The sequence below is a fragment of the Rhea americana genome, unplaced genomic scaffold (genome assembly GCF_003343005.1).
Source record: "Rhea americana isolate MKP2758 unplaced genomic scaffold, rheAme1 scaffold_132, whole genome shotgun sequence".
NCBI lineage: Eukaryota > Metazoa > Chordata > Aves > Rheiformes > Rheidae > Rhea > Rhea americana.
In genome coordinates, this window is record NW_028185395.1 from 1,415,449 (window position 1) to 1,437,253 (window position 21,805).

Consider the following 21,805-nt stretch of genomic DNA (forward strand, 5'->3'; position numbering starts at 1 on the left):
CGGCTCTGTGCTGGTTCCTGATCTCCTGACCCCCATCAATAGGTCTGTCCCGATGTTCCTGTCCTGGGATGGACTGGTTGGCTGGAGAAGAGTAAGTGTAAGTGAGTAAGGACAAAAAGTAAAGACTGTAGCTACTGGGAGGCAGAGATTATTCAGAAAAATGCAGTTCCAGCTTCTGAGCTGCAGACCCACTGGTCAGGCTGTTTTACGTGCCAGTGACCTGCTGCCTTCTATGAGGAGCTAGGCAGGGAGCTGGCCAGGGCCTGGGAGAGCCTGCCGGGCCCTCGGCCATCCGTCCTGGGAGCTCTGCCGGCCTTCCCGGCAGCCACGCTGCAAACAGTGCCCAGCAGCTGGGGCACCAGCGAGGTGAGAACTGGGATCACAGCGGCGAGCCAGGGCAGCAGACCACGGCTTGGCGCAGGAGCATCCCCGCCGGCAACACAGCAGCTCGTTCGCATCGGCTTAGCACGCTGGGCCACAACAGCTCAGCTCTGAAGAATAAGTGCCTTTGACCAAGGAAAAAAAGGAAATAAATTGGAAAAAAAAAAAAAAACAAAAAACAAAGAAACCCTCAAATCCCACACATCTGTTATCTGTTCTGGGTTTAGAGGATCTTTTTTTTGCTTTGTTTTTTTTACATTTTTGTCTTTGGGGATCGAATTATTCAGGCCCACCATGAGGGAGACAGCTGACTGTGGAGGTGTTGTTCCTGGAAAGGTTTTATCCACCTGAGATCCAGGAATAAGAGAGAAAAGGAAAAAAATCTTTGTCTTTGCCCCAGCCCAGTGACACTTCACCAGCCCTCTGGAGAGGAAACTCAGTGTGGGAATTTAATTTTAGTTTTTTAAAGCGGCCTTTGAGGAAGGCTCTCATTAACAAACATGTGCTCTGGCTGGCTGGAATTATCAACCACGAAAACCACCGGGCATGTGCACAGCCAGCCAGTGTCTTTTGTTAGTGCTTTTGGCAACATGACGACTGCTGACAGACTGCACACAACATGTTTCAGCTTCGCTTTTGAATGATTCCTGTTGCATCACAAGATATCTGGATGTCAAAAAAAAAAAAAATCTTAACAATCAACCAACCAAAAAAAAGGAAAAAAAATCAAACAGTTTCTCAGAAACAGAAAACCTGGCAAAAGGAACAGTCGTCATCCACTGGTTTCCATTGCTGCATTTGTGGTATGCCTCCAGGTCACGTGCTTGCAGGAACAGAGCTTGGCATTACGGCTTGAGCACGCCACAGCCACATGGGCGCAGACGTATGCCCCCATCTGCATACAATTTGGAAACCTTTGGAGTGGAGTTAGTAGAGGAAAAAAGGGAAAGATTTTTATTTTATTTCAGTCCATAGACAATGCTGCTCCACTCAGCAAGGAGACCATAGAGGTTATGCACCTAGCCAAAAGCCAAAAAGAAACCAAAATCTGACTCCCACTGGTAAAGACCTGGCTTATCAGACCAGCTCTCCTACATATCGCTCACTACATATTTGATAAAGCATACTATAATCTTAATCATTGCACACCTAGATGCTGGGATGAAATAGAGCACTTGGTTTGTAGACAAATAACCGTACAACACCCCTATTGCCTGGAAAGTCCATGCAAGCAATCGGTGTACGTGCACAGAGGTGAGTGCAATGGAGTAAAGTACCAAATGCAAGTCAGGTTTTGCAAAGGAAGGAGTGAGAAAATACATGGCTCAATCAAGTCACCCTGCGATGAACACCTCTGTGTTTGAATGACACAGCTGCTATAGACTGAATATTAACAGGGTCCAAATGCCACCACGTTGCTCAGACTTTGTACTTTCAGGGAAGGAAAATTAGTATTCTGTCCACTGACACACACGCGCGAGCACAGACACACACATGGACGTGGAACATGTTGACGCTAGTGTTTCTGTTTATCACCAAGACAACACATAATTTGCTCTGTCCTCTTGAGACACTTCTCTGTGTGGGTTGACAAAATGCCAGAAAACTTAGTCAACTTTAATAAAGTTTGCCTAAACTTTCAGAGTAAGAGACATTTGCCAGAGGAAGCACAAAGTGAACAAAAAAACCCAACAAAACAAACAAACAAACAAAAAAAACATGATGCTTTGTTTCTAGGTGAAGGCCAGAGAGGGTTCTGCAGGCTTATGACTTTATCTGTCCCCTGGTCACAAACTCTTCCCTGCTCTCTCTGCAGGTCACAGTCAAAGACAGGATTTTAAGCTAGCAGAGCTTTTGGACTCTCACAGCATAGCAGTTGTTGCCTAAAATGAACCATTTTCCCCATTACTGGACTGATTTCTGATAGGTTAAAGCTAGAGGACTGCCCATAACACCTGCAAAATGAGGACTTTAAGTGACACTAATATTTACAGAATATTTAGCCTCTCCAGTAACACCAACAACACAAAGAGAGATAAAAAACATCCAACAACTCATTACCAGCAGAGAGCGAGAGTTGCCAGAGCTGCACGTGCTCCTCAGAAATGCGACATGCAAGCAAAGCCCAAATTTCAGCAGGATCAGAAACCAGAGTCCCTTTGCCCTCGGGGCCGGAGTGGCCACACAGCGGGAGTCGTTGGCACCCCAGCTCTCTCCATTGCGGCGGGAGCAGCAGCGCTGAGCAGGGAGCAGAGCCTGTCAGCACATACTAATGGTTTGGGTAAGCCTGGAGGGCATCTCCCCTTCGGAGCAGGGGTGAACCAAACGGTCAAAGGGATCCAAGGAGAAAAAGTCTGTGGGCCTGAACAAAACAATTATGATTCACTTAACGTTGCCTTGTGCAAGAGGAAGCAAGGCTCAGGGACACTCAAGCCACCGTGACAGCTGGCAGTTGCCTAAGACAAGGATCGCGTGCCAGTCTCAAGATTGGTGTACAGAGATGGACTAGGGGGTACAGTGAAAAAAGGCAATGAAACCAACCAACCAGAAAACACCACAGGTTTAGAATAAAGCAGAGGTGACAGTCTTCCTAGAAATCAGACTAAGAGCTGAACCATAGGGATGCCACAGGCAGCTCCTCTCCAATAGCAGACAGTGGCAAAACGAATGCGTGCACATTACAGGCCTGGAAAGGAAGTGCTTTACTTGTGGAGGGTTACATCTGTGAGTACAACAATTTCATTGCTTAGGCTTAGAAGTGTATGTATTTGATTCTGCAAAACTCACGCAAGATACCAGACAGCATACTTAATCCTGCATAAACCAACTTTAAAGGTTTTTTACTGTTGGATTTCATGGTTTCCCAAACATGGCTAAATGAAAGAAGCATTCCTTGTTAGCAATAATCTGACCAGTTGCATCTCTGAAGGACTGTAGATGGCCTTACTGCTACTAGGTTGTACTTCCAAAGTACGTATTTCTCTCCCCTGATGGAGATGACAGGGCAGACATTCAGTGTTTGGTTTATACAGTTAACAGGGTCAGAGAGAAATTTAGTTACATTCCCAAATGAGCTGGCCGAAGTATATGACAGAAGATGGGGTGTGGGTGTGCTCCCCATGCACATCTCAACAGAGTAGAGTCCCCTCCTCACCCTCACTAAGCCAGTGGCAATAGCAGGATCTGGTCCTGTGTGTGACACCAGCCCTGCTCTCCACCACGATTAGACTTGTGACTCCTGTTTTGGCCAGATCTCCTCAGTCATACCCCTGGCCCAGGCAACTGGCCTTCCTCTCACTAGGTTATACTTTAATTTTGGTGCCTGGAGCCAGGAACAAAAGTTTCCACCTTGCACAGGGCCACTCCAAATCCTCTGTGATGGGAGCAGAGGGAAGAAATATGTCGGGCCGCCTTGCCCAGAGAAGGGTATCTCCCAGATTACAGCTGACCCATAGGAACAACCAGACTGCAAGGACCTGTATTTTCTAGAGGAGATTGCCTCTGGGAGTAGCTGTCCCACCAGTTCCCCTCACTCCCAAGTGCTCCCCTTCCCATCTCATCTGTTCACATCCTTTTTTTTCTTCCTTCCATCCTGCCCTGGTGTATTCTCCTATTCTCATCAGAGCACCAAGTCCCACTCCTTCTCTTCTTCATGAGAAACCAACCAAGTCTTCTGCTATATTCAGAAGAAGAAGTCATGCCATAAGTACTATGCTAACACTGGTTGTGCAGTGTGACTGTAGCATCTCAAGGCCGCTCTTTTTAAGTAGAGAGCCCTGGATCACTCTGGGCAGTGTGTCTACTTCTGGCCACAGGCAGATTTTAAGGTGTAGATTAGCCAGCCCACACATCATCCAACCCACTGCCATGTGGCAGGGACAATCAGCTGTTTCCCCACCAATATCACCCCAAAAGATGTTTCTAGGCATCCTTAAGGAGATATGTGTATGCCATCTTACTGACAGCAAGTTCTCTTCTTTTCTGCACTAGCAATGAAAGGGAACGAAAAAAACTACAGTAAATGGCTGAAAAAAATAAGTATGTGGTTTAAGTGCAAGTCCAAGCACATTTAGCTTTGTGAAGACTAAGACTAGAGCCAAAGGTCTAGTTATTTTTGGTGCAATCTGTGTTTTACTAGGACATTAGCATGCCAAGAGATTTTCTTGTTGACTTCTCTTACTGCTATCCAGAATTATCTCAGCTGTGACAAACTGACAAGAAGCATGCCTGCTTCAAGGCAGTGCTGTATGGAAATGCTGTGAGCAGCAGAGGCAGGTTCTAGAGCTAGTCACAGAGCAGGAGGAGAATTCAAAGCACAGCTCAAGGGAGGGTAGCATAGCAGTCACAGCAATGGGCTATATATGTATGTGTACACACACACATACACACACATACATACGTGTATATATATATTTGAGGTTGAGAAAGAGATTAAGCATCAGAGTTGCATGCTCCAAACAGTGCCAGAGCCCAGCGAAGAGAGATGAAACACAACAAAACACTCCTTCACTGAATCACTCAGAGGACTGGAGAGATGGGAGAGGAAGCCAGCAGTAGGAAAGCTAGAAAGGCATATATATAGCTAGGGGATGATTCAAGTCCATGACATCAGCTGGCTCCCCACGAGCCTTTGCCAAGTGCCACCCAGACTCCCCGTGCTCCAGCGGTAGCAAGTATCACCCTGAGCCCACTTGGCCTCTGCCCTGCCCAGGCCAGTGAAACAGGTGAGGCTGCATCTTGCTTGCTTCAGGAGGAAAGCAGAAGTGTCCAGAAAAATGTACAATTTAAACACCTCCAGTACTCACTGCTGTTCCCCAGAAAATCCCAGAAGCCTGGTGGCAAATACAATCATGAACATGTTTACAGAAAAAAGCATGAATTCCCACTGCTGAGTGCCTGAGATGAGCGGGCTGCCACCCACTTCAGGGTCTTCCAAAAGAAGAGAAAAAGTTACCTAAGAGAGAAACCAGCAACTAATCAATCAGCTTGGAAGCTTTGTCGCTTAAGGAATTGAACTGGAAAAAGTAGCAAAAATCTCAACTTCATTCTCCTTGCTTTCTCACAGTGAAGCTGAATTTTTGTTCCCATTTCTCCTTGCACATTCCGGTCAATAAGCCTCAGCCATGTATGCATAATTCTTGCTAAGTATCTCATATTGTCAGGTTTCTAAAAAGAACATTTCTATCTAGGACTATAACAGTACTGACTGCTGCCTCTTGATGTGCCAATGAGCAATCTTCTACAGTTTTTACTACCCCAGTTGCACAACGAGAGGATTCGAGTAGTTGCTCAAAGGATTTGAGAGCCAACATGAGCACTCTCTGTTTATTCTGTCTTCTCTCACTCTGGGGCAAGAGCTCAAGCTATGTAACACCTGAAGGCAGGGCCTAAAGAGAACAGGACCAGACTCTTTTTAGTGGTGCCCAGTGATAGAACAAGAGGCAGTGGGCTCCAAACGAAACACAGGCAGTTCTGCCTGAACATGAAGAAAGGTATTGTTAGTGTGAGGATATCGGAGCACTGGAACAGGTTGCCCAGAGAGATTACGGAGTCTCCATCCCTGGAGATATTTAAAAGCCATCTGGACAGGGTCCTGGGCAATGTGTTCTAGGTGACCCTGTTTGAGCGGGGGGGGGGGGGGGGGGGTGAGCTAGATGATCTCCAGAGGTCGCTTCCGACCTCAACCATTCTGTGACCAAAAACAGTCCATTACCTCAAATGAACTGTGAACAGGAGAAATCAGTCACAACTGGAAACACTTCTCACATGCTGGAGAGCTTTAGTCGATGGCCAACCCAAAATGGCAGTTCAAGTACACAGATCTTGAGTGCTCTCTATCCTAATGTAAATAACCTTTTTTGTTTCTACTCAGATTGAAGAGTGAATAAAGTTTAGCAAAATGAAGTCAGAGAAGACAACAAGCACGGCAAGCCATAGATATTATTGGTCTATACTTCCCTGCCCCTCAAAATAACTCAATCTCCCCCTCAAAATGACAAATGAAGTAGGGTTTACACTTTCACGCTACAGTGAAGCAGGCAGCATGTTAAGATTGTTTTGTTGTTCAGCCAAGAGAAAAAGGGGGAGGGAGGGAAAAATTCAATTTCTTTGCTACACCAGACAAAAGTGTCATTACTAGTGGTTACCATGTTGCATAGCAGTCAGTGATACGTGACTCACTTTTTTGGAGTAATCTGTCAGTGAGATCACAAACCATTCTGACTGTGAACACAGGAGGAGGTAAAAAATACAACTAAAAGAGGAACATCGCAAGGTCACCACTTGCTAATGTAGCACTGAAAGAGTGCTTCCCGGGCACTGAAGTAGTTACACAGGATCCTTGTCCAGCCTAAAAAAGAGTACCTAGCTGAATTCCAGTTTATATTTCAAATACTGCAGGATTTTCGGAGATTGAAGCATAGAGACTCTCTCTTCTTCCATCCATTCACCTGGTGCAAATAGTCTGGCTTTGACTTTAAAAAAGCATTTGATTCACAGTGTTTGAACTGGCCGCACATGTGGGAAACTTTTTCAACAAACACAAGACAACTTCTAAAGTTGATTTCTCTATGCTGCATCAAAGGAGACCATATTTTGCTTCTGTTGAAAGCCTTTTAGCAAATATGGAAGACGCACTATGGGAATGAGGGGGCAGTTATACGTAAAATCATCATGAATAAGCCACTAATCTGTTGGGTATCTCCAAACACTGGACTGAGCAGCAGAGATTAAAAAAAAAAAAACAAGGCATTAGACAATGGTCATTACTGAATGAATCAGCTTAAAAGTTTTATAGTAACTTGGTGGCCTTTGACAATACTTTTGTTCCACTGGAAATTACACTTTCATTTTATTTCATACTTAATTACACTCAATGTAGTACAGTTGATCACAGTTGCTCATTTTGTCACATGAGCCATTAGCAAGCTTGGAAGAAGCCTACATGTTCCGGCATGGTTTAACCTAGCCAGTGCTCACTATGGAACAGCGTATTTTGTCTTAAACCTTGAAAATTAATTTGAGTAATAACTATATGGCCATGCCCTCCAGCCATATAACCTTTGCTCCAGACCATTAGAAGACATGTCTGACTCCTGCATTTTCCACTCACTGAAGGTTTTTGGAAGGAAGTGTTAGTAATCTAGATCTGCTATCTCTTTTGCATGATAGGAGAACAGCATTGAAGTGAAATAAGGATGGAACAGAAAATGCTGACGGGATGCCTATCTAGATGCAAAGCTGGAATAGTTGGCTTTCATTCCTCATGATTTTTGCTATACTATGTATGGCACTTAACCACAATGCCAGTACATCTCTTCAAAGACCAAAGCCAAACAAAACTGAAGTATGCAGTATCATAGGATTTTAAAGGGTACGTACTGAAAAAAGATATTCAAATCATTGAAGACACTGAAGAATTACCTTAGCTGATGGTTTAAATTCAGGGTTGGTTACCTAGCATCTCATGCAAATTCCTTCAAGTGCTCAGAACAGGTCTATGAAGCCTAATGGATACACCTTAAAAATCTTAAACTCTGTTATGGAGTGATTTTCTCTTACTTAGTGTTGGACATAGTATCTGTGAGTCAGAGATTTCAACAGCTGTGTTAACTCAGATGATGCTTTTGTTTTATGTTTGACATAGGATGAGCCTTTAGATTAGTATTCTATCAATAAACGAGCTTTCAGAAGAGCAAGAGAAGTCAGTACATCTTTCTTATGACGTTAGTGCAGTTACAGATGTTTTTGTGCTTTGGCAGAAATTTTGAGTCCCAGAAGTCTTTCACTGTTTTGCTTCAATGCCAGACAGAGAATAAACATACTTCTGAGTTTATGCAAGTTATCTACATTGTCTTACCACAAAGCTAGAGCGAGTTGCATCAGGTAGTGAAAGCTTTCCAAAAGTGAAATGCATCAAGGAAATATGTGGGATCATCAGTATCGCATGAAGAGGTGAGCGATTCCTCCACAGTGTTATTTGAGTGAGAAACTGTGTATTATTCAGACACTGTTTTTCTGAGACGCTTTTTTGGCTCTTCTAGCATAATGAAACATAACTTCCTGAAATTTCTTCAATTTCTGGCTTATTAAAAAAAAAAAAAAAAAAAAAGTTTAGATAGCAATATTTTATTATTTAATACCTAGATTTTTGTTTAACCTAAGCAGAGGACAGTTAGATGAATGAAATCAGACCTTTTGGAATATTATTTTAGTCAATTGGTATGCTTTTGGGGGCATGCTTATATAATGAAAATAAGTTCAACACATCAACAGTGCATTATACGCAAATTATGATATGTATTTATACATACACACAACCTTAATGTGCAAACACTTTTAAAAATAGACAAAGGGATGTGTCAGAAGGCCTAAAGTAGTAAGGGGACTATCCAGAAACCAATAATTTAGAGAAGACAATTGAACAGGCTCCACCTAATATTACTCCATTTCTGGACTGTGTAAGAGCTGAAATGTGCAATAAAGAAACTATGTTCAATGAAACCCCAGCGAAGCGATGGTCATGATAATAAGTGCACTAAGAAAATAAAGTTCATTATGAAGTAACATAAAGTGTACCAGGCACTCACACGCAAGCTGACAGTCAACTCACTAAGACATGAGCAAGAGCTCTCTCAGGGAGGATTAGGAAGTTTCCCCCCATGGCTGGTTGAAAACACAACGGTAAACGTTGCTCACAATCATCCTTCAAAAGCAGAAAGCTAGTGAGACAATACGGCTTGATTGTCGGCCAAGTAAAAGAGCCTTTTTTGACCATGCAGAATCAGGAGAGGCATACTTGGAAACTGCAAGTGGTAGCTTGTGTTCAGCACACATGAGTGTCAGTTAAACTAATTGTAAAAGGGGACTTTTTTTTGAAAAAAAAAATCTTAATGGGAAGAACCAAGCAAAGTTGTAAGGGCATGCTTGATCTAGGGAAGCAACAGCTCTTTCAAAAAAAAACTAAAACCTTTTTCTGAACATCTTCAGGTGGCATAATTGTGCAAAGAAATGCTTCTTAGCATGGACATTTTATACAAGAGGTAGATATACTATGTCTAGGAAGGACTGCAGTACCAGAGCATTGTACTATTCTAGGCAGCTAAGGTCGGGTGGATACCACACACACCCCCCCACACAAATACCATCAAACACAACTCACCTAGTGGATTTTTTTTTTCTATCACACGCATCTCCTTCCTACTTTGGAAAAAAAAATAAAACAAAACAAAAAAAACAAACTCAAACGCCATACTACTAAAATGCTGCAGACAGGCCTTTGCAAGGTAAGCTACTACATTTGAGATTTACTTCATGTTTTTACAAGTCCTCTACCTCTGCATGTAGCACCTCAAGATTTCCGATCCTCAGCAACGCTTTCTTTCCCTGGCCAGCATAAGGCTTGGGATACGTCAAGGAAGGGATGAAGGATGAAATATTGAATGCTCCTGAGCTTTTACTATTGGTAAAGCGGTAGCCCGCAAGTCTTGCGTCAGCTCAGCATGCTGCAGCGAGTAGCGTCTATAATTCCCTCTATTCCTCAGCTGGGCAAGAAAGGCAGCACTAGATGCCTGAGTCATTGCTTCACACATCCTGCCTTTCTTCAGCACTTCCTCATTTAAAGCAGGGACTCGTCGGAGCAGCAGTTTGATTCTCAGCAGTCGTGGGCAGGATAATCAAGAGAAATTGCACACAGGTAAGTAAAAAAAAGATCAAGTTTTCTCTCCTCTACCAGAAAGTGCTAAAACTGCAGGATGTTGGATGCGACTGTTTGGGTTAGCTCTTTCACAGTTGTGGCACGGGGAGACAAAAAAATTAAACAAGACAACTCTTTTTTTTTTCCTTGTTGTAAGTGGCAGACTGCTGGAGAGGGAAAATGCAAACATGTGAGGCCCCTAACTAAAGCATTTCTGCTCTGCAAATCCACTCCGCTCCCTTGAGCGAGTGTCAGAAGGGGTTGCACTTCGGCGTGCAAACAGTTTGCAAAGGGAAAGCAAGTCTGAGGCTACTGGCTCACCTAACACCCCAAAAGGCATCTCGGGCTTAATTTACTCACCCAGTACAATTTTGCCATCATGCTCTTTGCTTTCTACTGTTCTTTAGTTATTAAACTGGCGTGGAGGTGGAGATACTGAATGAAGTGTGAATTTCAGTTCAGTGATGTTCAGAGAACGAACACTAGGTTGAAAACAAATACTCGCACATACGCCCTCAAAACGTGAGCCGAGCAAGGGGGAAGACTCGGACGTCACGCTCAGCGCAGCAGTCACACCAGAAATGAAACCCCACTTCACTTCTCAGGTTCTGAATAGTCTCTGTTTACAAACTGACAGCTTAGAGCAGCACCTAAAAACCTCCTTGCAAGGCACGCAAGGGAGTCCCGTCACACCGAGCAACGCGCACGCAGCTCGCAGTCACATAAAACGTGCAGTCTCAGTTTGCAGTTGGTGAAGGAATCAAGCGCAAGAGCGAAAGGACAAGAAAGAGGCCAAGCAACCATTTGCCCAAGTCATTAGTCACTCTGGTTTCCGTCCGAAGCTTAGAAAAATGAGGTAACGATGATTTCTAGATACCGAGGCAAAGGTAGGTTTCACAAGTAGCATTCTTTGCCTTTGAGTTTTAAAGGAGAGTTTATAGCAACCGAATATACTTCCACCAAAAACAAATCCCACATGTACACAGCAGTCATATGTACATCGGGGCATTTAAAACAAGTTTTCCCATTTAAAGAAAGCTTATTGAATCAATTTTGACCTAAACTGTGCAGAAAACAAAACAAACCCATGAGATTTCTGATAGCTCATCTCTTTAGAAGAAATTGTACCCACCCAAGTAATACAGGGAGAGAGGAAGATAGAAGAGAAGTACAGTCTGAAAATACAAAACAAGATGCTGCCAAGCCCAATTTCTCCCCTAATTATGTGTACTTGGCTCCTTAAAAGCCAGCTCATGCCAAACACTTGTGCTTAATTTTTTTTGAGACTAAAACTGAGTCTTGAGTGTGCAGTGAAACTACACAACTATAGATATCAGTGTTCGTGAAATCAGAAAATTGCTATTCCTTTGAACTTATCTTTATAATACAAGCACAAGTAATGTAAAGGCAGAATTCATTGCAGATTTTCCCTTCTACAGAAACTGATTATTTCTAGAAAGGGTGGTTGATGGCAATAGGAGTTTTTCATCTCTAAGCTCTCTTGCCATAAAGCAAACCAGGTCACTAAAATACTTACAAAAATGAGCGATGTAAGAAAAAGAAGTCCCCAGCATGTTGGCTCCAATTACAAAGAGCCTGAAATAATGGCTTGGTGTGGAGGCTCCTGTGCTAGCGGGGCCTGGGAGAAGCACTGCTCCCGAATGGGTTCACTGTGCTGATGGAGAAGTTACTCATTTGCAGCTCCCTGCCACGCTTATGAGGCTCTGCTGCCCCAGAGCCTGAGCTAGGAACTCGGCTCTGCACAGGGCTCCCGTGAGCAGCCTCGGCCGCTCAGCCCTGGTCCAAAACCTCAGCACTGCAAGACGTAGTGTAGCAGACACATACCTGTGGTCACAGCGGCTCGAGGGTTTAATTGAATTTATGGCTAACTTTTTTTTTTTTTTTTTTTTTTTTTTTTTTTTTTTTTTTTTTTTTTTTTTTTTTTTTTTTTTTTTTTTTTTTTTTTTTTTTTTTTTTNTTTTTTTTTAGTTTTCCTCCCTGCTCATCTTGTTGTATTTGTTCAATATTTATAGTCACATTCAGTATCACTAAAAGGAATGTCCATTTTGTGACTAAAGTTAATTCTAGATTTAGTTACACACTCAGCTTCCTTCCACTTTGTCTTCTCTGCATTTTCTTCTTTGTAAACTCTCCTGATTCCAGTCACCCCATAGACTTTTCTGCCAGTTCTTCCTCACGCTAGTTGCTCAAGTCATTTGTAATTAAACCATAAATTGCACACACCCCAATGCTAGGACAGAGCCTTCAGGCTGGTGCCCTGAAGACAGGAAGGGAGTTTGTGCCCTTTAGTTTCAGCATGCCTGCCGAGCAGAGAGGAGGGAGAAAAGAAGATATCACAAAATGGAGCAAGTATAATCTGTTGTAGGAATATATATTGTAGAATGTGTAGAAAGAATATTTATTGTAGCTTATATATATTTATGTCTTAAACTGCTAAAGCCTCAGCATGCCTGTTATCTTCTACAAGAGCAAGCACTGCTCAGAACAGCCGAGCTTCATCCCAGCACAAGCAGTTGAAAAATGCAGCAATACGCAGCTAGCTAAAGGACTCCAAATGAGACAAATTCTAGGAACAGAAGACTTGCTTTTGGCTTTTTGACGGTTAAATTATTCAACTTCTTATAAGGAATGTAACCTCATTAATTTCAGAGATTTCCTAACATCCCAGAGACAACTACCTTAAAGCCATAGGGAGGGTTTTTTTTCCATTTTCTTGTTGGTGGCGGCTGTTAGGTTTTTTTTGTCTGTGGGTTACCGCTTTTTGTTCTCGCTTTCAAAGCAACCACAGGAAAAAAATTCCACATACACACGACAAACATTCAGCCAACCACAGTTTTTTCTGTTTACAAGATAATGGCACCTTTGGCAACAAACATTACTGCAGCTCAGCCACTATCGCAGAATGTCCATCTCTGGCAGGTTTGGTGGGGAAGGTCTCAAACCCATGTAGTCAGCTTTCTACTTTCTTAACCTTCATGCATAAATTCTAGCAGAGGCTGCCCATATATAATGTGCTTTACCACATCCTCTCGACCCTTTACTCTTGCTGAAGTAGCAGAGTCAAACCAGCTCCACTTCGCACTACGAAATTTGTTCCATTAGTAGATAGGACAACGCGTAAGATTTCAATAGCAGTAAAATGCTATTTGTGGAGATCTACAAAGCGTTAAAAGCAAGTAGGCTACCAACAACAAAACTTACAACTACAGGATCCATACAGCAATATACTCCCTGAAAGCAGCTCTGAAGCTGAATTCAGGGCACTCGGCCCATCTACCGAGCAGCGGACATTAATGCAGCATCACATTAACAGCACTCAATATCATTCCGAGAGAGCGCACCTGCGGTGGATGAAACCACAGGACTTAATGTCACCTGCAAGGCTTCATTTCAAGCATTTTGTTTTGGTCATTGCAGTTTACCAGTTCCACTCCAAATTCACTTTTGCACTGTCAGTGAAGACTGCAAGCCACTGGTGCAATTCAGCTTTGGCTTGGTTCAAGAACACAACTTTAATGATTAGGGGCGGGGGGGAGGGCTTGAAGAAAGCGGGAAAAATATTCAAATTACATTAGAGGATACTAGCTTTATATTTTAAAATTATTTCTACAACTTGGTTTTGCATGCAGGTATTTTCCCCTCCGTGCCTCCTTTGCATGTATTAAGTTTCAGGGAGGTTGTATTATTTTATTTCACTTTCAATTTCCCTGCAAGGCAGCTGGAAAGACTCAACACAATGAGGTAAAGGACTCAGCTATTTGCTTGATTTTTTCCCAGTTTATAAATTAAGTTTATTTGTACAGTCCAAATGTATTTCTCAGCAAAGTATGGTTAAAGAAAGAATACAATTTCTTCACCTCTGGCTTCCCACATCTCAGTCTCCCACATTATACAGTGCCATGTGCTTAATTTCTGAACTAACTTTTTTCAGTAAAGGCAAATTAGCTTTTAGCTCCTTTCTCAGCAACCTTGCCAGAATGAGGTCATCACAGTTAGTGTTACTTGAGCTACAGCCAGCTGATTCTTGCTATCACATCTGAGAAAAGAGGGTTATTTTATTATTACTCCAAGAATGAGAAGAGCATCCAGATCTCCCTATACTTCCCTCGCTAAGGCAGCCCAATTCACACATGGTTTGTTCTTTAAAAAACATGAGTTTTTTCAAGTTCTATACAGAGCTGCTGCATTTTTTGCTCTGCATCCTTGAGTGTATGTAAACTGATACAGCTTAAATCTGCAGAACCAGCCTTTTTTAGTTATTCAGCTTTGGAGGACCTGGAAGTGTCTTTTTCTGTCCCCTTACCACAGATGAACAACATACAAACAACATGGACACAAATCTAAACCACATTTACTAGCCTGAAAACCTCTATTTCATTCTTTCAGTTATGATGAATCCTGTTACCTCCTAAAAGGCAGGATTACTGAAACACACATTGCTATCCAGAGAAGAGCATCTCTCAAGTAACCGTGATATAGGAAAATTCAGTGCACAGGCATTTTTACCCCATAAAACAAAAAAGCAGGAGATTCTCAGCCTGATCTTCATGTTCCTTCTCTCATCACCTTTACTCCAACATGTGCATTTCGGACTTCCAAAGGGAAAGGGTGGCGGAAGATGTCCAGAGGCATTTGTGAATTCAAAGGAGCGAACAGAGATGGTGATGAGGAGCACAGCTGCTTTCCCTGCTCTACCACGTACCCACTAAGGGCCATGCCGTGATTAATTCATTCCCACGCACTCCTTGCAGCCTCACTCACACTATTGCTTCCATCTACTCAGGCCACAAGCTAAGTATTCCTTGCAGCTGGCACAATTACAACTAGTTAGTAGAGCTGCGGCCAGGTGCCTGGGGCAGCTCCAGGTTTGGTGCTGGCTAATCACACATGCGCTAGCTGCTGCCTACCCCAAGTTTTGTGCTGCCAGAAAACACACATGCTACCCACGCTGTGCTGCATCTCTTGTACGTTCCCAGTCCTCAGCTGGGAATAAACCAAAAGCAAGTCACTTTGATGTTAACAAGTTTCCTTGAAAAAGTACCTCTGCAAGACAGCCTGGGAAATAGCTGTGCTAAGCCAAAGAAGAGGCCTACATTTCACCTGTGATTAAAACTTACGCAAGTGTCCACACTGTAACACTCACGCTGCTTCCTTACTCCCCCATTTCTTTCCTCCTTCTGTGGAGAGGAAGGAGAGGAAAGTGTTTTTGTTTGCACTAGAACACTGTTGTCCCACTGGTAAGTATACTCCAGTGGACCCAACTCCACAAAAAGCTCTTAGGCCCACAGTCAGGGTCTCCCAAGGATGGAGGCAGTGTCTTGCTGAACACAGGTTGATTACACCACCAGGATGTGGCTTTACCGCAGTCTGGATGAAGCCTCAATATTCTCAAGCAAATATAGATTTGTTCCATTCTCCAGAGGAAGGGGGAGATTGAATTAAAATAGGACAGCCTCAATTAAAATGAGGTTCGGGTGTCTTCGTTCCTATTTTCTCTTACTTCCCCTCTGTGTTGAAAGAGACATAACACAGTTTCTACCCGGAAATTTCTTATGTCAAGGGTCATCCTCGTTGGGCATAAAAGTGCTCTTTTGGCACCAACTCCCCACGCATTTTTAGCCTGTGTTATAGGAGACTTTGGCAGAGGGAAGGAGTTGTAAGAAATAGGGCACGGCTAGGGTAATGCAGCTCATGGTTGTTACCACCACCAACTTGTTAGCAGCAAAGTGCAGATCAGAGACGCACCTTGACTCATCCGTTTTTGACCAGGGAAAACATTTCATCTCAGGTAGATCTGGAGTCTGCATGTTTGCAAGGCTTTGCAAAGCTAACTCTCAGACTTTTTACCTGCCCTAAACTATAGCTTAGGAACAGGGTTGCTTCAAGTCCTAAAAGCTCTGGCTCCCACTTTTGTGCTGCTCTAAAGAGTTCATTGCCCTCCTGCAGCAGCCACCTCGACTTCTCCCAGATGACTGTTTACAGCTGAAAGATGAAGGATTATGAAAGATTAATATGTAGTGCTGTTAGTTCAGTCTAAATAGTCACAGAAGTGCCGAGGTCAGCTTTGAGGTCATTATACTGTAAGATATGTAAATAACGAGGCTCTTCAAATCCCATTTGGAAGTAGGACAGAGGTGTAAGAGCTTTGAACTGCAGACTTCAGATTGGCACATTAACATCTAGAGAAGACTTCTGTGAGTATTTAGTGGAAGCACTTTAAAAATCAGGTCATCTGAAGTTTATAGGATTTAATTGCTTCCTATGAATTGTTGTTTCCCCTGTACTTCGTTGTAGTAAGTTCATTAACTGATATCTGCTAAACATCTGCAATGTTAAGCACAGGACACAATAACAATTGCAACTAACAATTGCTAGTTAAACGTTTACAAACATGTCAGCAAGGGGAAAGAGCTTGTTTCGTAACATAATCCCACAAGTAGGCATTTGTATTTACAAGAAGGGCAGCCATAGCATTTAACACATTTTAGAAGTGTGCTAAAAATCCAAACAACGTATTTCATTTGCTAGCAACGTAACCCATCCCCAAGATGGACGGCAGCAACAAGTGAAACTGGTCCAACATCATATCTAATCAATTAGCACTTTGTACTTTCATATAGTCTGAGGACGTCACAGGCCTGCTCCCATGAAAGCAGGACTTGCAGCAGGTTGCACAGTAAGTCCCCTTTAACACTTTCTCCTCTCTCTACTTCCTTCTGCAGTCAAAATAACAAGATACAGTTTGGGTAAGCAAATGTCCCCATTCCTATCACTGAAGACTAATCAATTTAAGATCTTGTTGCACAGGTCAACTCTTTCTGTTAGTAAGACAATCAAAATGGGAGGCGAATCTCATCCTTCCAAATAAGATTTTCTGTAAAATTTTGACTTTGAGTTCAGTCATCTTCATTAGGCCTCAAGTCTTCTCTTTCATTACCACAAATGCTCAAAACATCAGTTTTAGACCCATCCAAAAGGTTTTCACAGAGTGTCTCTGGCAGAAGAGAACAGGGATTGTGGCAGTCAAGCTATGGGAAACAGGGATGGCTTACGGAGCCCTACGCCTCTTGCCACATGCAGTACAAATACTTACTTAGCTACTGCATCTTCCAAGACGAAAACTGAAAGGTATTTCACAATGACAAAAAATTCTCCTGGATACAGCTTTGTTAGCCTTTTCCTGGAAGTATCCACTTCCCTAAACCTGATGACAAAATAGAAAAGCATTTGTTCACTCCAGCAGTAACAGCTGTACATTGAATAGCCTTGATGTTTAGAAGATTCAACCACATCACAAAAACTCTTAAGACTGGACAACCTTTCAGTCCTATCAAAGCACCTACAGCATGCTCTGTGGTACCAAAGAAACTAGCCAAATATGGTACTGCCTCTGTAATACATCTGGGATAAATGGGCAGAGAAACAGTTAAGGCTGGGCCTAGAACCACATGATTATAACTGGCTGCTCAGTTTTGCGTGGGCTCCCAAGTTATATTGGTTGGTTGGCTGACATTCTTGGAGAAGATACCTGAGGATTTAGAGTCATGAGATGATATAACCAGAGGATATTTCCAATCATGCACTTTTTTTTTTTTTTTTTTTTTTTTTTTTTGATGTTGCTGGAACACTGCAGCACATCTTTGTGCCCTTTTTTTCTAAGCCACACCATGTACCAGCTAGTAGTTTGCTGCCAAACAATACATCTACTGAATATTGTTTCCAAAAATCAGTGTCACAGACCTTACAATGACTGTAATGCTCCAGCCTGCAGATTCCTAAATTTCCAAGGAAGAGTTGTTATCGAAGTGATGGCAAAGGACTCACCACTTTGTGCACAACTCCAGCCAAGAGCCTGAAGGGCACTCAAACAGACATGCCACTGGAGGCTGCTGCTACGGAGAACAAATGGCATCTTTGTTACACTGCCGGAGGCACTGAGCCTGCTGCTTTGACTACCAGAGCTGCTATATCACTACCAGCGGAGTTATAGCCTGTTCAGCCAGTACAGAAGGAGCTACCGGGCCTGGATTGCACAACGGAAAAAGCCCTGCTGTGAGAGCTGCCAACAGAAAGTACTTCACAGGATGTTAGCCAAGGGAAGGGGAAGAGTTACATGTTCAAGGGAAATTAAGTGGGGGGACCCCTAACAAGGGCTGCTCCAGTCGGAGGACAGCTGAGTTTTCTCAAGAGCATAAGTAAAGCTAAATGTTGCTCCTCCAGAAGGGAAAGGGCTGAGTCACTCCTACCGCAAGGCAACAAGGGGCCTTGGAGGAAGGACTACGAAGGTGTAAGAAAGATTGAGGAGAAGCTGCCTCTTTCTTTCTTCACCCTCTCCCCAAAGAGTAGCTGCCAACCCTTCCACCTTGGGGGCTACTGCTTCCTAAGACTCTTGATGCTCCTTACAGACTAATGCCCTAGGCAACTGCCCACTTCACCTGAAGGAGACAGGTTTTGCAAGATTGAGGGCTCAATACAGAGTCTAACTGTGCAGCAATAAATTCCTGTAAGATCTGAGATGATTTTGCTTTAGATCAATTCACTAATTTCAAGATGTAGGACCATCCCTATCATTCCTGTCTATTGAGCCTGAAAATCTGACCAGATCACGAAGTTTACTTTCTTCCATGGGAAGGTGAGGCTTAGAGGCCAAATTGTAGGTCAGTGCCATGCATGCCAAAATTGCAAGCCTTATTTGGGCTGTGCGTTTCACACCCTCAACTTCCAGTTTGGGGCTGGTTGGAAATATACTGTAAAACTAAGTTCACCTAAATTTTCACAGGGGGTTTCCTACCATCAAAGTGTAGAACTGCAGAGCTGATCTTTTACAACATGAAAGCTTGTGGTTTTGCACAAGATGCTCCTCTTTTTCAAGTCACTACTCGCCATCGTGCTTAAAACAACATAAACTTGTTAATGTTCTGTTCAGCATCTGACACTGAGAAGCGTTAAATTGCATGAACTATTGATTACAAAAAGAGATAGCAGCAGTTACCTCTTCACTGCTTTACTAGTCTACCTAGCTAGCAAGCTAGTTTTATAGCAGATTTGTACAAAGTAAATCCAGTTGCTAAGGTACTTTGTGCTCAAGTCACATCCAAAGTATTCTCCATCACAACATGCAAGATGACCTGATTGTCCACTACTAAGTGGCCATCAGATGCTATTACAACACAAGGAAAACTATATCTAGGTAGTGTTCATAGACTTGACATCATTTAGTTGCTTTCAGATATTATTTCTCTAGATTGTTTTCAGCTATAGCCTTCTTTCAGATGACAAGTATTTCACCAAGTGCGCTGTGTGCATGGTGTAAGAGTTATATTACCACTGCTAAAGCAAGCACCCTTTGAGGAAATGAGACAATTTGCCAATAGAGCTCCATAATCACTGAACTATATCACCTTAGAAGAGCAAACTAAAGACCATTTCAAAACCTCTCTCCCTCTTACAGCAACTTTTAGGACTTATATCCCCCATGTAGTTCTTCTAAAATATGATCCACTGTATATAGGTTTGTTGTTTTCTATTCATCCAGTTGACTGGCTTATCTTTACCTTTCTGTTTTTTCAACAACCTAGACAGTATTAGCTAATCCTTTGAAAATGTGATTAACAGGTTATAACCTGGTTTCTTAAGAGAAACAGGGCTCACGTGATCAAGCAAACACCTGTCCAACTTCTGCCTTTTCTCCCCAACATTCTTTGTAGCCATTAGACAGCTCTTTCAAAAATTAAATTAAAAAAGTAGGTAAGATTCTGTTAGTACCTTTCTTGGGGCAAGAGAAAAAAAAAACAAAACAGAACATCCCCATTAAGTTGGCTCTTGTAAGAGTCCAGAGAGCTTCTGTTGGAGAGGAGATTGCAAAAAGCTTGAATAGCAGAATGGCACATCAGAGAATCCATAAGAGAATTCAGTCTCCTGTCCCATGCACTTCCGTGCAGTTTTCCTCTAGCAGTTACAGGATAACAATTTGTATTCCTTCACCTCAGGCATTCTGTTTGGGGAAACAACATCCACTGTAAAGTATTTCCAACCTGACTGCTAGTAATTCTCTATTTGTATGGCATACTTTGCAATATAGCCTATACTGCTGTTGTAGTAACATCCTTTCAAATTCCTCATCTCTCTGTCATAATTGTCTCCTATCTTGCCCAAATAAATAGTGCCCTACAGGATTAGACAAGTCTAGCCAGTGCTTCATCTCTGACAATAACAATAGGAAATGTTATTTAAGGATAGCATGGATATTGGATAACTCTTCCCTTGTATCCCCCCAGCATCCACAATTCGTGTAAGTAATGTCTTACGGCATACAAGTGCTAATTTGGACACAAACACTGTCCAAGGGATTGGCGGGGGGAAAGCACTTGCAAACTCAAAGGGCCAGCAGTGTGAAGGGTACATAGAGTAAATGTGGCTGTACTTCAGAATCATCCCCTATAGCTCCACCTCAGACCTTTCCTGGCACTGAGTACCCCTACAGACCAGCCCAGATCACCCTTCTAAGCTTCCTCAGCAACATGTTGTCTGCTTCTGGAGCTCTTCAACCCACTGCACTGCCTTAACTCCATCAGCTCATCATACAGCTAAATCACACCAACATCTCTGGCACTTCAGTCACCCTGTGTCATTGGGAGAAGAGGAGCAATAAGGTCAAGCCCAACAATTGAGTAGTGGTTTTTCCAGAGTTTCGTAGGCATGATCCTGTGGCTCCTGCTGGGCTATGCCTCTAACTGCTCCAAACTTGTCCAAGACAACATTCCTGCCCCAAAGGAGACCATGAGCTCTTATTTCAGAAATGAAATTGGATCTGACAGAGAAGATAAAGGCTCAAAACCGTAAGTTTGCTTTATCAGTGCCTCAGCTGTGATAGGGATGTTAGTTACTATTGAGAAGTACATGAAAATCTAACCCATTATTAGTTCAAAATGTGTTAGTATAGAAGTCAGTAGCCAGACGTCCCAAGGAATAGGATCCTAAAGAGAAAAAAGTGACCAACTGTGCCCTGAGAAAATCATGACCTGTGAGGTTGCCAGTGTCATTCTATAATGGGAAAATGAAGGCACATAAGAATGTTACAGTAGGAAATGCGACAGCACAGGAAATTGTGGCTTCTGTCTCACCCTGTTCCCCTGCTTTCTCCAGAGGAAGAGATTTTTCTACTGCAAAGCAGTCCACTGGCTAATTTTAGGGTTTTTTTTCTCCCCCGGACATCCTCAAGCAACCAGGACTGAGGATCATCCTCTATTTTAGAAGAGTAATACTCCAGGCAAGCACAACCCCCACCCAAAATCATTTACAAGGATTTCTGTTCAAGTCCTACACAGGCTCCAACAGTAAAGACTTGAACTAGAACTAGACATTGAACTAGAACAGAAAAAGGAAACACACACACACAATTCTAAAAATGAAACCACTTTCAGATTTCTCACATCTTCCTGTAGAGAACAGACAGTAGGTGAAAATTAATCGTACCCATACACAGGCACAGAAACTATATCCTGTCCTTCCTATAAAAGGAAAAGTTGAAGGATGCCACCTCTGCCTCATTCCTTATCTTTGAATAGAAACACATCTGCAGAAATCAAACATAAGCAGTTTGTCAAAGCGCTCTAAAAGAAAGACGTTCCTCTCTGCTTCCAAAACCTGAGCTTGCTGTTTTGAGAAGAAGTCAGCACCTCCTTGTAGGGATATGATTACAGGTGGGAA

General features: G+C 42.8%; 1 protein-coding gene across 1 annotated transcript in view; it reads left to right on the plus strand.

Moving 5' to 3' along the window:
- The first annotated feature begins 10,015 nt into the window (after nucleotides 1–10,015).
- The window catches only part of LOC146599798 (myelin-oligodendrocyte glycoprotein-like), a 34,939-nt gene continuing 23,149 nt past the window's right edge, over nucleotides 10,016–21,805 (plus strand). The window contains exon 1 of the mRNA XM_085297924.1: nucleotides 10,016–10,075. The gene's annotated coding sequence lies outside the window, so the exon portion shown is untranslated. The remainder of the gene's footprint in view (nucleotides 10,076–21,805) is intronic.